Raw genomic sequence first — 13363 nt, 5'->3', positions numbered from 1 at the left:
GCATATCAAGTTTATTATGTCCAATAAGTATGTCAAACAGCTGGAGGAACATGTTTGTCTTTACACTTGATAGCATTCTCTTGCCTCAAGGTCTGACTCCTGGAAGAATAATTAGTTGATGTGGATGAATTGTTTCTAATTCTGCAAACTGTTTTTTGGTGTGTGTTTCAATCTGTGCTTTGAGTAAAACAAAATTAAGTATTGGATTGGATGCCAAAGTTGTGAATACATAACTCTAATAGTGCATGGACTGTAAAGCACCATAGGGTTTTGTGTCTTTTTTGGTATTTAATCTATGCATTTATTGTATTTAAGAGTAATTGTTGAATAATTTTTGTTTTAGGATGTTTTTTCTCAGAGAAATTATGGAAGACTAGCAACTCAAAAATTGTTGGGCTTTTAGTGTCTACCTGCTAAGAAATTCTTATAACAAGCTGGCTTTACAATTTTCCATAATCTCTTTCTCTTTGGCTATTACTTCTCATTAAATGGCATAGACACTCACAAACTTGGTGATGTAAAAGTCTCTGCCACTGAATAGACAAGGCAGGCTTGGAGCCACATTGCAAATAGCTGAAGGATCCACAAAAGCCATGGGAAAAAGTCTGTACTTATATGTAATTTATATGTGCTTTTCAAAAGCATATAATACTATAGGATTATGAAGGGGGTGCATGGAGCTGATAAAAGCTACAGGAAACAGCCAAATGTACAATGAGAAAAAAGATTACTGCGAGAAATGATGTAAGAAATTATGTAAGGTGTTTCAGTAGAATAAGGAAAACTTCTGATAACAGAATGAGTTTAGGATCTCCAGGACAAGATTTAGCTAAAAATTTTAAAATTGGTTTTTATACAGTGCTCTGAAGGTGATGTCAGAAAGGAAGATAAGATAGTTTTGTTTTAAACAATAAAAACTTCAGATTGGTGAGAGGTAGGCACAATTTTGAGTTTTGAGCAGACATGGTGCAGTTTTGAAACAGAGGGAGAGCAATAATTCTTAAATGGAATGTCTAGATAAACAACCAAAACCCCTGGTCAGTCTTTGAAAGCAAGTGACAAGATCTGATTTAAAGTAAGTGATTAGATACTCTTATAAAAATCAAGTTTAGACTGCAATAAACCTGCACTGGTTTTTCGTCTGGCTTTCTCCTTTTGCTCTGCAGTTTCTGATTCCTGTGGTACTGGGTCAGGCTGTTACTGTCTGTCCTATCTTGCTGGAATGTGTAGAACTTTTTTCTCTTGTCACAATAGGATTCTTGTGAGGTTTATGATATGCATTAAGCAGAGGGGTTTTGTATAGCCTTCAAGAGAATGAATAAGTGTGAGCTGACCAAGTGTGTGCATGTACAGCAAACAATGTCACCAATTAGGTAACATCTTTGGCAAATAGAGAAAAACTTAGAATCTCAGGGTCTTTTATAGTATTATAGGTTTGCTATTTCTTTCTCCCTCACCTGGCAAATGGCAGAAATTTGTCATTTAACAATTCAGTGCAGTAGACCTTTTATAGATATTGAGAAAGCATGCACACAAATCTTAGAGCAATAACTCTTAAGTATTCTGAAAGCTTAGTTCTTAAACTTAGTTCAGTGGAATTTTCAAGTACTGTAACATATTCACTTGTTTTTTCTTTCAGCCAGCCAAACACAGATTGTGTTTTCAAAGAGAGAACAGATTGTCATGGTTCCTTCTCCTTAGTGTACAGAAACACAGGCGTATTTGACAGCAGCAGAACAGCACATTAGGGTGGAGGCACAAAGATAGCTTGAGAGAACACTCATTAGTATCTGCTTTTTTATTCTTAGGAGTTAATAAATAGCAAATAGACATTCCTTTAAGAGCATACTGCTAAATTAATCCTTTCATTTACTAATGAAAAATAATTAGAAATGGTATCTTTTCCTATTGCTATTCGAAACTTAAAAAATATGTACTTGATGTGAATTTCATGAAAAAATCTTTTAAGATTACTTTGCTGAGGTAGACAGACAACTCCTTAGAGAAGCATAATATAGACAGAGAATATTACAAGTCTTGTTTAGCCATTCAAATAAAATCTGACAACTACAGGGATATGCTGTATATACTTTATGTGCCATTGGAAGGTTTAGCATTTCCTTTGTGTTTTCACTGAAAATGCAGAACACAGTAGTGGGGAAGGAAGTAATATATAAGTACACCCAAAATTTAAGTTTCTTGTGTACCTGCAAAGTAATTAATTTCTTCTTCCTGCATGGAAATGCTTGACCAGTGGATCTGGCTACTGGCTATCAAACTGTGGTCACTAGGAGGTAACACACAAAAAAACATTAGCTGAATGCATGTCAGAAAGTGAATCTCCAGAATATGTCAATGGGCCTTGTCATCAGTGTGCAGTGCTGAGCAAACATTGTCACTGGAACCGAGGACAGCTCTTATTTCATGTCATGGAAACCTTTTTTAGAGGTTGTGCTAAGCAAACAGTGAGCATATCCTCTTGCTGTGGGTAGACATGGCTGTTTGTGATACAAAATCTTTGCACACAGGGGTTCAAGCTGAAGATTGCTGGATTTTCTATAAGAAGTTGTTTTCCTGTTCAAAACCAGTTGTAGGTCTAATATCTTACTGTGTGCTGTAGTCATAGTATGAAATCAATAATGTGCTCCTCTATGATTCATTGAAGTAGCCTGAAGTGCTTAAGCACTGTATTTGGCTTTGCATCAGACCTGTATTTTTTGGGGTCACATCTGCAAAACCTTCTACTTTACCTGTGGTAATAAGGAAAAACTATTTCAGTGTAGCTGTTTGATTAGTTGGTGTAGAGGCTTAGTATGCCTGTTGATATATTAGACAATTTAGTTTGGACAAGTATTTTTTTTATCTTTTTAGTTACTGTTAGTGCCAAAGCAATTCCACATTTTAGCTAGGTATGAGAAAAGCTAGACTGAGGACCTTATATGTGAGTGAATCCACCTCTTTATAAAAAAAAGACTCTGGGAGAATGTTTCTATGCTACTTGATAAATGTGTACTCCTTTAATGAAGAAATAGGAAGAAGTCTTTAGAAATCTCAAAGTTTGTGTAGCTTTTTCACTGTAAAAAATATACAGTTGATTAGAACAAATTCCTGTGAGACTTTGAGATGAAGATAGAAACGATCTAGAGACAGCATGAACAGGATAATATAAATCATTTTATGGCCATTTGAAATGGAGTCTGGCTAAAGCTGTGAAGAGTTCTTCCAGAAGAGCTGTGCTAGGAGAATTGTTCCCAATTCATGTGCTTATATGACTTCTTCAGCTGGTCTCCTGATTCTTTTAACTTTTCTCAAAAGTTTTATCCGAAGTAAATTGGGACCCAATCCCCTTTGTCCTCTCTTGTATTGACAGTAAAATTGTTTATTTAGATTCAGGATGTTTGTACAGTTATCACTTTATCATTTAAATTATAATTTATTCAAGTGCTGCATGCTTTTCACAAATTGTGCTGGAAAATTCCTTATAAGAGTTTGGAATATTTCTTCAACTACTGGCTTGAATATCTGAAATATATGCAGCTGACTCCTCATGGTTGACTGGGTTAGTAGCCACTGTGCCTTGGCTTCCTCAAAATCTAGAACTCCTCTGCTGGACTAATCTGCCATGCTTGTGGCCTGCATTTGAAGTGCATTCAATGCACTTGTTTAGAAGTGCATTTGACTTTCGTCTTTAGACTTTGCATGGAATGTTGGAGAGTTTTGCTCAGAAATGACTTATAGAGTTTTGTTCAGACATGCCATAATCATGTACAGCTGATGGAAAAGTAAAAGGCAGCTGTGAGGAGCAAATTCTCACAGCCTGTTTCTGTAAACAACAAAAGTTCTCAGGCACGTTTATGTAAACAGCAGAGGTTCTCAGGTTGTTTTTAATAACAAGTAAATATCTTATCCTTGGCTGGTTTGGGAAAGCAAAAGTTGACAAACATGGAGGCCTTGAGAACTTTCTTAACAGGGTGAGAAAATAAATCTTGGATTCAATAACAAACCTCAGGTATTGAAAACAAAAGGAGGGGTTAACGTGTAATCTGTGACCGATGATGAGCTCGGATTTTGCAATATGCATGAGCTTAATTAATACCACTATAAAGGTGTGTAAGTGAGAACAATAAATTGGAGTTTGATGCGGATCAACAAGGATGGGTTGTCTCCCTTCGCTTTCAACAATGGAACTTGCTGCAAAAGGTTTGAGAGAAGGTTTTCTTCTGGTTTTAGGGCAGATAGATGAAAGCTTGTCCATTCAAACTGGGAGAATCACAGCCAAACTGAGACTGCTTTGTAAATGGGGTCTACTAGACAGCCTTGAAATATTGGAGATGATGGACTAGATATGAGATTAATTAGATGATCTCCCTTGCTGTCAGGAGAAATAAAGGATGCAAAACCACTTAATTAGAACAGGACAATATAATGAATAATGTGTTTCAGTGCAGGCTTTTTTCTTCTGCTTTCAGCATGCTTCTGTAAAAGTACTTGGCAAGTAATAATCTGTCTAATAAGTAGACAAAGGAAAGAAGTTGTCTTTTAGTTCATTTACAAAAACTGTCTTGGTTAATCTATGAAAAATTAGTGAAGTGGCCTACTGCATGGTTAAATTTGGAATACTTTCTCATTTCTCTGGCTGTTATGTACTTCCAGTTTTGAAAAGGAAATATAGGATGGAAAAAAACCTATTGTTGCTATGGGAACAGTAACTTGGTGCAATTGAAACTAGCTGTTGCTGTTGGAGTTTGTAGCACATCAGTACCTGGACTATGGCCCAGGTGCTCAACCAGTGTGTAGCCAGGCTGGAATGGAGGGAGGTCAGAAACTTAAAGAATGAGATATAAGTATAATCAATAACAGCTTAAGCCATTTTCAAATACTCCTGTGTAAAGAGCTTCTGCATTTATTGTCAGTGGTCAATAATACAAACAGGCTATCAATACTTCAGTTGAATCATTTCCTAATGTAAAGCATTCTGCTTTGAAATTTTTCAGCATTTCCAGGAATCTAATGAAGAGCCTTACAGAAAAAACATTGTGTTTCAACAGATGAGGGAAGTGGATGTGTTAAATAGATATTTGAAAGAAATGCCTGACCCTGAAGGCTGGCAAACATGGTTGCAATAGTGGGCAGACACAAAACTGAACTGAAAGCAGAATGGTGTAATTAAAGACATCTCTTACCTTTAAATATTTAAGACATTGTCATCTCTGAGCATGTCTTATATTTAACCTAAGATACTGAAAAATCAGAGTCACCAGGTGTGGCTCTTGTGGCCATCACAGACTGTATAATATTGAACTATCAACATAGTATTCAGCTACCATCTAGTGGAGGATTTGAGACAGTGTTCTGAAAATGCAGGCTAGTAAAAGCTCCAGAATAATTAATACTTGTCCAGCTATTGCAATTTGGCCAAATGCTGAGGTTTTTGTCAGATTGTATTCCTTACAAGTAAGATCATATTGACTAATAAAGTCAACCTGAATTAAAAGGGGGAAGGATACTGAAGTGGATGAAGCATACAAATGGTGAAACACAGAAATGTAGAATTGTGTTCCTGGGGTTTTCTTATGAAAACAAAAACTACACATGTGCTTCTTGAGAGTTTGAGACTCCTTTGTCCAGTCTTTTCAAAATGGACATGCTGGTTTAGGTCAGTTCAGCAATTCAAAATCCTGGAGGTTCCACTTGTGATTGTGTGGACCTCATTTATGACTACATGTAATTTTAAGCCACTCCAAAAGCCCCTTAGGCTGGATGTTCCAGTATTACCAGTATAGCTGAGATGACTCAACTGAGATGACACTCATCCTGGTTTAGAGGATTTGGCTGAAATGCACTTTGTGTACTAGAAAGAGAAAATGTGGTCCCATACTGTGTTTAAAAACAGTGAAAGAGTAATGGCAAAATGTTCCAGCACAGCTGTAGTTCTTCTCTGCCTAATCCTCATTGCATTCAGCTGGATTTTTTTGTCTTCTGGAGCAACTGAATTCTGCTTGCCCTTTGATTGTCAGAGGTTAAACTAGCTCTAACCTGAGGATGGAAGTGGTTCTGGAACTTTGCTCCTAAATCCTTTTCTGGCTTGATGGAGGGGGGGTCTCCTACAATGATCAAGGTTTGTCAGAGGTTGTCCTCTCTAGATTCCTGGGTATGTTATGGAGAGTTACAGCTCAGCTAAAATGCATTGCTGATGGAGGGCTGTGCAGGAGGGATGCTCTTCTCATAGTCAAATTTATTTGTGGAAGCACACAGGATATGTGGATGGCTATAAGGTCTGGTATTGCTGAGCACTTCTCTAGGACGGAACTCTGAGGAATGCACCTTTGTAGTCAACAGTTGAAAAATGGAGAAGAGAGTTTTACTCATGGCAAACCAGACACTGCAGGTCCATGTGTACCTGAGGGTACCACTGGCTTGTAGCTAGTTTGTGTGGATGGATGACATCGTGGGACAGCCCCTTTGAATCCTTTGTGTATCTCTCACTAGAAAATTTCTTGTGGGTTACGATGTTTCAGCTTGTTGGTTTAGAATCTGGTAGAGATGTGCTGTTTGACAGGCCTGGGTATTAGGTATATGTATTCAGGCTTGCTTTCATCTGAAAGTTTCATGATATTTCAGAGTTGAGAAGCTTGTTTTTTTTAAAGAGGGGGAGGTGTTTGGGTTGTTTATTTTGTTTTGCATTTCTTAAATCTAAGGTTCAAGCTTATATTTAATGAGAGTTTGAGCATGTGGAGTTCTCTCACTTCTAAGAGATGTTTCAAGCAAGGTGTCTCCCTATTCTGGAGGCTTCTTCTTGGAGCTGGTAACAACAAAAAAATTGAGTGATCTTGAGAAAATAACAAGTTGTTGTACGGTGCTAAACCAAGGAAAATCATATACTTAATGATGGGCTTAGTAATGACTATGCTACTGTTACTTTGCAGCTGTGTCAAAATGGAAGCCTAATTTGTCAACAGGAAAGACCTGCCAATAGCCCAGGTTCTTCCTAAAGAAGTCATCATGAAACACTGATTTTCTGACTTAAATGAGTAAGTTAGGCTTTATAAGTGAATTGAGCAAATTATTTATCCCTCATGAATGAGTCAAGGAGTTTTAATAGAACTTGCATTGAAACTTGAAAGACTTGGACTCAAAGCTATTAAAACAGCAGGAGCAAAACTATGAAGGTGTTACTGCATTTAAAATAACTTGTAATTATATAGCAGTATAAATTATCATGCTGAAGATGTTTACAAGATTGTACAGGCTTGCTAATTTGACAACATGCATTTTCCCCTTTTCCAGATGCTGTTTCCTATTATGGAGCTTTAGAATATTTAAAAGTTAAAATAGACTTTCTTGGGCAAGAAAATTGTGAGTTACTCTGTTGGGAAAGAATATTAATGCAGAACAATTTCCTACTCTCAAAACTTTTCTTTTGCGACCTGCAGTAAACCATGGCTCTTTAATAGCTGCTGTTTGAGTGGCAGGATCAGTGAGTTGTTACAGAAACTAGAGATACTTGATCTTCACAATTCAGTAGTGAAGGCTGTTTAGCTTGGAGATCCTTTCCTTGTTCTTGATTCCTGCAATGCAGGGAGCCTTCTGTAGGCATCTGCAAAAGAAGATAAATCTTTTCATTTACTGCTTAAGACCAAATGGGCTGCAATACCAGTAAGAGCACAAGAGTTGTGGAATCTGTCCAGAAGCCTGAAGGCCAGCCTGAGGAAGAAGAAAAAAAATTGAGACCCTGGCACAAAAACAACTGCTGATGCTATAAAGGACAGTGCATGTGACTGAACAGGCTGAAATTGGATATTGATGTGCTCCAAATACACACTGTAACTATGAAGTAAGCAACTTGTTTATTGGCATTTTGTGCTTGAAAGGATTGATCTTTGTGTTACTGACACTGGAGCTAAAGGCAGGTTTTGAATTGGATCTTAAGGAAATCTGCATTGACAGACACTGGTGTGAGATCTGCTATCTCAGCTGATGAATTCACTGCAAGAATATGAAGGAAGCCTATTTAAGTTACATGAGAAGCCTTGCCATCAATGTATCCTCCTGGGAACTTGAGCTGAAGCTGAAGTAATTTCACAGAAATCAATGAGGCCCTAAATCTTGGACATTACTGGTTTTAGAACAAAACCCTAAATATACATTTATTTATATGTTTTAATTCCCTGGCTCTGAACCAGTTTCTTTTGCCATGGATTTTAAGCATAAATAGCAGTTGAACTCTGGAACTGGTGATGAGATCGATGTAGTAGGCTTTTTTGAATTAAGTCTCATCATCTTCACTTAAAAATATTTTATATAATTAACTGAAATACCATGAAAGGTGGATTAAATAAAGTGAAATCTTATGTCCGTATTCATCTCCTCTCCTAGCTGTAGGACACTTAGTGGCTCCAAACATACTTGGTGAGCCCTATTACATTTTTCCAGAAGTGCTAATGACCCTGAGAAGGGCTCAGTTGGTTTGAGTGTGGTGCTAATGATGCCAAGGTTGTGGCTCCATCCCCAAATGGGCCCTTCATGGACCTGATGATCGTACTGGGTCCCTTCACTGTGGGACAGAACCTTCTCTGGTTCTGCAAATCTCTGAAGCAAAGGAATTGAGCCACTGGGTGAGACCATCTGTGCGGGCAAAGCCCACTGGAGGGCAGTGCTGTAAAAGGAATTGCAGGACAAGCAGCTGTCCCACTTCAGGGAATCCTTGCTGAGGGCCAGCAGGGAAGGAAGAATGCAAAACACTAACCTGCCTAGCTCCCTGAAAATATGTAGCCGTTCAGATTGGTAGATTTAACTTTGATTTAATTTCTTGCCATTGTTCTGAATTGAAGGGTTTTACATCTTTCACCTAGTGCTAATGTTGTCAAGCTTTTTCTGTGGCCGTTGTTGCTGTTGCGGCAGGAGGGCCTGTTGGTCCCCTTTGGGCATCTATAGCGCTGCCATGGGGACTATGCTGAGGCAGATTTCTTGTTCTGTGACTCCAATATGTTGAGCTCTTTTAAATTGTTTTTGATGTTGTGTCAATTACGACTCTGAAAGGGTATAAATTACTTCTAAATTGGGAGCTAAGCAGTAGTGAAAGATAAGGTCAGTGGCTCAGTGGAGAATCCTGTTGGGAGACCTTTGAGAAAACACATGCTACCTCTAAACTACAGTTGGTTTGGAGCTTACCATCTCCTTTGTTCTTCAGTGGATGAAAAAAACTACTTTTGATTTACAGAAATATGATGGTGGCACTCTGGAGAGAGTTGAGAATAATGCTTGAGATGTAAGATTTTTATTATAGTAAATGTTTCAAACTGCTGTGTACTTAAATGGGAGAAGAAAATATTCTTCATGTACAGTTCAATTGTAATGAGTTTAGGCTTGCTGTCTTTACATGATGATTCTTAATAAAATGGAAACAGATAAGTTTGGGTGTGTCATGGAAAATATTAGAATTAAAATCTGTTCTAATTTAAGCATATTTCAATCTGTTACAGTGCAGTAAGAAAAAGAATTACTTTTCAATGAAGAGAGCTGTAGTATAGCTAGGTGATACCATAAAGAAATGAAATTCTTCAAATTAAATACTTAGATCAGTGGAAAATTAACTATGGTTTATTCATGAGTTTATGCATGTAGCTTGAGAATACTTGAAACATAATAAATTCTGTAAAGGAGATTTTCTAGCTGAAAGCTATTTCCTGTGTTTCTCATGAAGTTCTGCAGTTAGTGGAAGTGATCTCAAATTAAAAAGTATTTGGTTTTTTCCTGCAAGGTATACGTACAAATCTACTTAAAGGCTGTCATAGTAAATGTTACTTGCTTTTATTTAAACTTTCCAGAGCTTTTGTTGTCTCTCCCTCATTATCTATCAGACTCCTTACCCAATGTTTATCAGGAGAATGCTATTTCTTGGTTTGCAAGTTTTTCTCTTTCATTTGTTGGGGGATGGCTGCTGTCTGCAGTGCTCACATCAGATCCCATCTGGACAGGCTTCAATCATCTGGTAAAATCAATGTTAGAACTGGGCGTTATTGGCTTGTTTAACTTCCATGTTTTAACTAAAGCTAGTTTTGTGTTAGGAAGTATTTGTTTTGGTGAGAGATTTGGGATGGCAGTCACTTGAAGACCCAGAGTTTAGATCTGAGACTCTGGTGTCTACTCCTTACTGCTCTAAAAAGTTTTTTTAGATCACAGAGGAATTTAATATTGCTTCCAATTTCAGAAGCAGTTACTCACATGTGATTAGTCACTTTAGTCACTGAGAATGCTGGAGATATCTTCTGCTTTGGCTTCTCATTCAGTGAAGAAAAAATTGCTTTTGTCTTTCAGACGATTCTTAATAATCAATGACCCTATATCTACACATACTGAAACGTCAAACTTTTATTTTATTTTCTTAATCAAGTTCCAGTGTTGTTTGCATGTACCATGAGTGGCAGCTTGGTTATCCACCTGTGCCCAGTAAGGTGTCAGACCTCTGAAGTTCAAAGGAGTTGAGGTCAAGCTTCTGTCCTTGGTTTCTCCAAGTTTGTATTAATACTTATGTCTATAGTTGTATGTGTTTTACATGTCTCACATATTTTCATTCTTCTTGTGATCTCATGATTTTTGAGCAATCTGTACCCAATTTTCATGGTCCCTACAGTGAGTCTGGTATCTAAAAACATGTTCAGAATAGATTGTTCTTTTCATTGCTCCTTAGTTATTAGAACGTGAAAGAAAATCATACTGTTGTAGTGAAATTTGATTGCTCTGTTCAAATGTGTTAGGAAATTTTGATAGTGAGCACTTTGAATTGCTGCAAGCTGGATTCTATTATTGATTACTGTCAAAAGTCTTTAATGTAGTAGTTTTGGAACCACATTGGCCAAGAGTAAACATTTGGTACAAATGGAGAAGTCCAAGAGAAATACTTGCTTAAAAATTATTCTGATGCTTTGGTGTCTTTTATAAAGTTTAAGATTTCCAGCTAATACAGAAGCTAGAGAGCTTTTTGGAGTGATTTTTGAATTCTACAAAGCTAATCACATGGAAGCTAAGTTGGAGAAAAGTAGTATTGGGAAATAATTTCTATGCAAACAGAAACTATTATAATTCATAAAAGGTGAAAATGAAACCCTACTTTTCCAGAAGATCAATGTAAAGCACTTTATTAGAAAATAAAATAACTTTTTAACTGTAGATACAGTAAGGAAAAATAGTCCTTCAGTTTAATTGAAACTGATTGGTGCACCTGCAGAGAAAAGCAGTTTTATCATCTCATTATCAGTCAATTAATATTCAGGTTTAAATGTGAATACTGTGGCTGCTAACTGTAAATGAATTATTTCATTGAAGACTTAATAGATGAGGAAAAGTAGTCTTCTGCTGTGCTAAGTGAGGTCATGTGGGGGGAAGAACTAAAAATTAGTAATTCAGTTAGGGATTTAAAAATACTTTGTATTTCCAGAGCTTTAAATAGTTACTTTTTTGAAGCAAACTTTCATTTTGATTGTATTGAAATTTACTTTGAGTTGTGCTACTACTGGTATTGGTAAGCCTCTACATTTAGATTTTTGAATATTTGGAATGTAGAGAGATTTTCTGGAAATCGGAAGAGATTTCCATGCAAAATGCTCAGACTAGGAGGGAATGTGGGCTCAGAGGTTCCTTTGCTCAGAGTCCTTCCTCAGAGACACCAGCTCCAGCTCTTTGTTGTTGGGTTGTTGCACCAAGCTGAAACTATTAAAAGGGGTAGAACATCTGAGACTCTGCTGTGGGTATCCCGGGGTCAAGCTGGTGGGGAAATGTGGTGTGACCATGTGAATGGGGGTGGTGTGGCTGCCGGGGGCTCCCATCCCAGCTGGTGTGACTGCCAGAGCGGGTTCTGGGCGCTTGGACGCGGGAGTTTCCTGAACACCAGTTCAGTGCTTTGGGTGATGAACTGGAAAGCCTCCACAGACGCTGTGGTGAACTTGTCACCTAACTTCATACATTCTTCTTGGAGGACAAAAGATCCTGCCTATGTGCTCTAAACCGCAGTCTTGCATTTCATGTAGAGAAGAGAATTACCACCTGTTGCAGCTGACAAAAAAGAATTTACAAGGAAAGAGTTCTGTGACCCTATAACAACTTACTGCCCTGAAGGGAAATGTTTTGATGTGTGATGCTCTTGAGCCATTGCAGCTTATAAGTGTATTGCTACCTGTTTTTCTCTAGAGTGTTTTTATCCTTCAGAAATATGTATCCTTCTAATCAAGTATCAGTTTTACTGTCCATTATTTGAGCAGATACCTGATATCTGCCAAGCCATATACACTGGAGTTACAGTTCTTGTGTGTGAGAAATGTAGAATTTGAGGTGAAGGCAAATTGCCCATTGATATTTGATCATTCACAACTATATAACTGCAGATGTAAATTGGGTAGAACTGAAATGTACAGAAGAGGAATAAGTAGAAAACTGGTTCAATGTCTGCTTTAATCACTAGCAAGCTTTTCCCCATGATGCTTAATTATCTCATTTATCTAATCTAGTGAGGCATAAGACACTAACTGCTGCAAAAGGACCAAACAATCATTAGTAGCCTACCCCTATGGATAGGCTAGGTGGAGTGAGAGTAAACTCATTACAGTCCTTCCTAGAATGACCTCTGTAGGCATCTGCTTGGGGAGACTATTACTGCTGATGCTTTCCCCAGCTTTTTCTTTTTAAATTGCTATGGCAAATCCAGTTATTGATCTGAAATTCCTCACACTCTGTAACTCTATTGGATGTTCATCAGAGGGAGCTAAATCTTCTGCAAAAGATTTGTCATACTTTTTTTTTTTCTTTCCAGCCTAAGCCTTCATTATCTTTGTACTGCACTTGATCTGACTTCTGATACCTGCATCTGTTGAGGAGAAAAACAAACTACCGTGTTGGTGACTGACTTGTGCATAGAATGTTTATGCCTTTTTCAAATTTCCATTTCCTGCCTTGTGTTTTAAAATTGTGGCTAGATCAGGTGACTGTGCCTGTCTTGAAATAGCTGAATACTTGAAAATCACAGTTAATAGATCCAAGTTACTCTACAATAGTGAAAATGAGCTGAGTAGGGTGTTCTGAACAAGACTGCTGTTTTTACATCAGTATTTAAAGTGATTTTTAAAATAATACTATTAAATATTAATATATGATCATATTAGATTTGAATGTTTAGATTTCTCTCTTTTTTCTGCTCTATCTTTTTTTCAAAATATCAGTTCTGAATTCCTCTACCTTAAGAGTTGATCAGTATTATTTTGTGGAATCCAACACAAAAACAAGAGACTAAGACAAAATCATTATTATTTGTGTACTAATTAAAAGCTCTCTTTAATGAGGCAGCAGTGTGAGAGCTTGTTTGTATTTATTT

At 37.3% G+C, this 13363-nt stretch overlaps 1 long non-coding RNA gene across 2 annotated transcripts in view; it reads left to right on the top strand.

Annotated features, from left to right (window-relative positions):
* LOC132079095 (uncharacterized) overlaps positions 1–13363 on the top strand; it is a 56849-nt gene that overhangs the window by 4011 nt on the left and 39475 nt on the right. Inside the window, exons 2-3 of one of the 2 annotated variants that reach the window (XR_009419347.1) lie at positions 6927–7031; positions 7288–9534. The exons of the other annotated variant lie outside the window; for it this stretch is intronic. This is a non-coding gene — a long non-coding RNA (uncharacterized LOC132079095). Of the gene's footprint in view, positions 1–6926; positions 7032–7287; positions 9535–13363 lie in introns of those variants that run through there. 2 annotated transcript variants of the gene reach the window in all.

The sequence above is a fragment of the Ammospiza nelsoni genome, chromosome 13, assembly GCF_027579445.1.
Source record: "Ammospiza nelsoni isolate bAmmNel1 chromosome 13, bAmmNel1.pri, whole genome shotgun sequence".
Taxonomy (NCBI): Eukaryota; Metazoa; Chordata; class Aves; order Passeriformes; family Passerellidae; genus Ammospiza; species Ammospiza nelsoni.
Note: the sequence above shows the minus strand (reverse complement) of the source record. Positions and strands in the feature narration are given on the sequence as shown.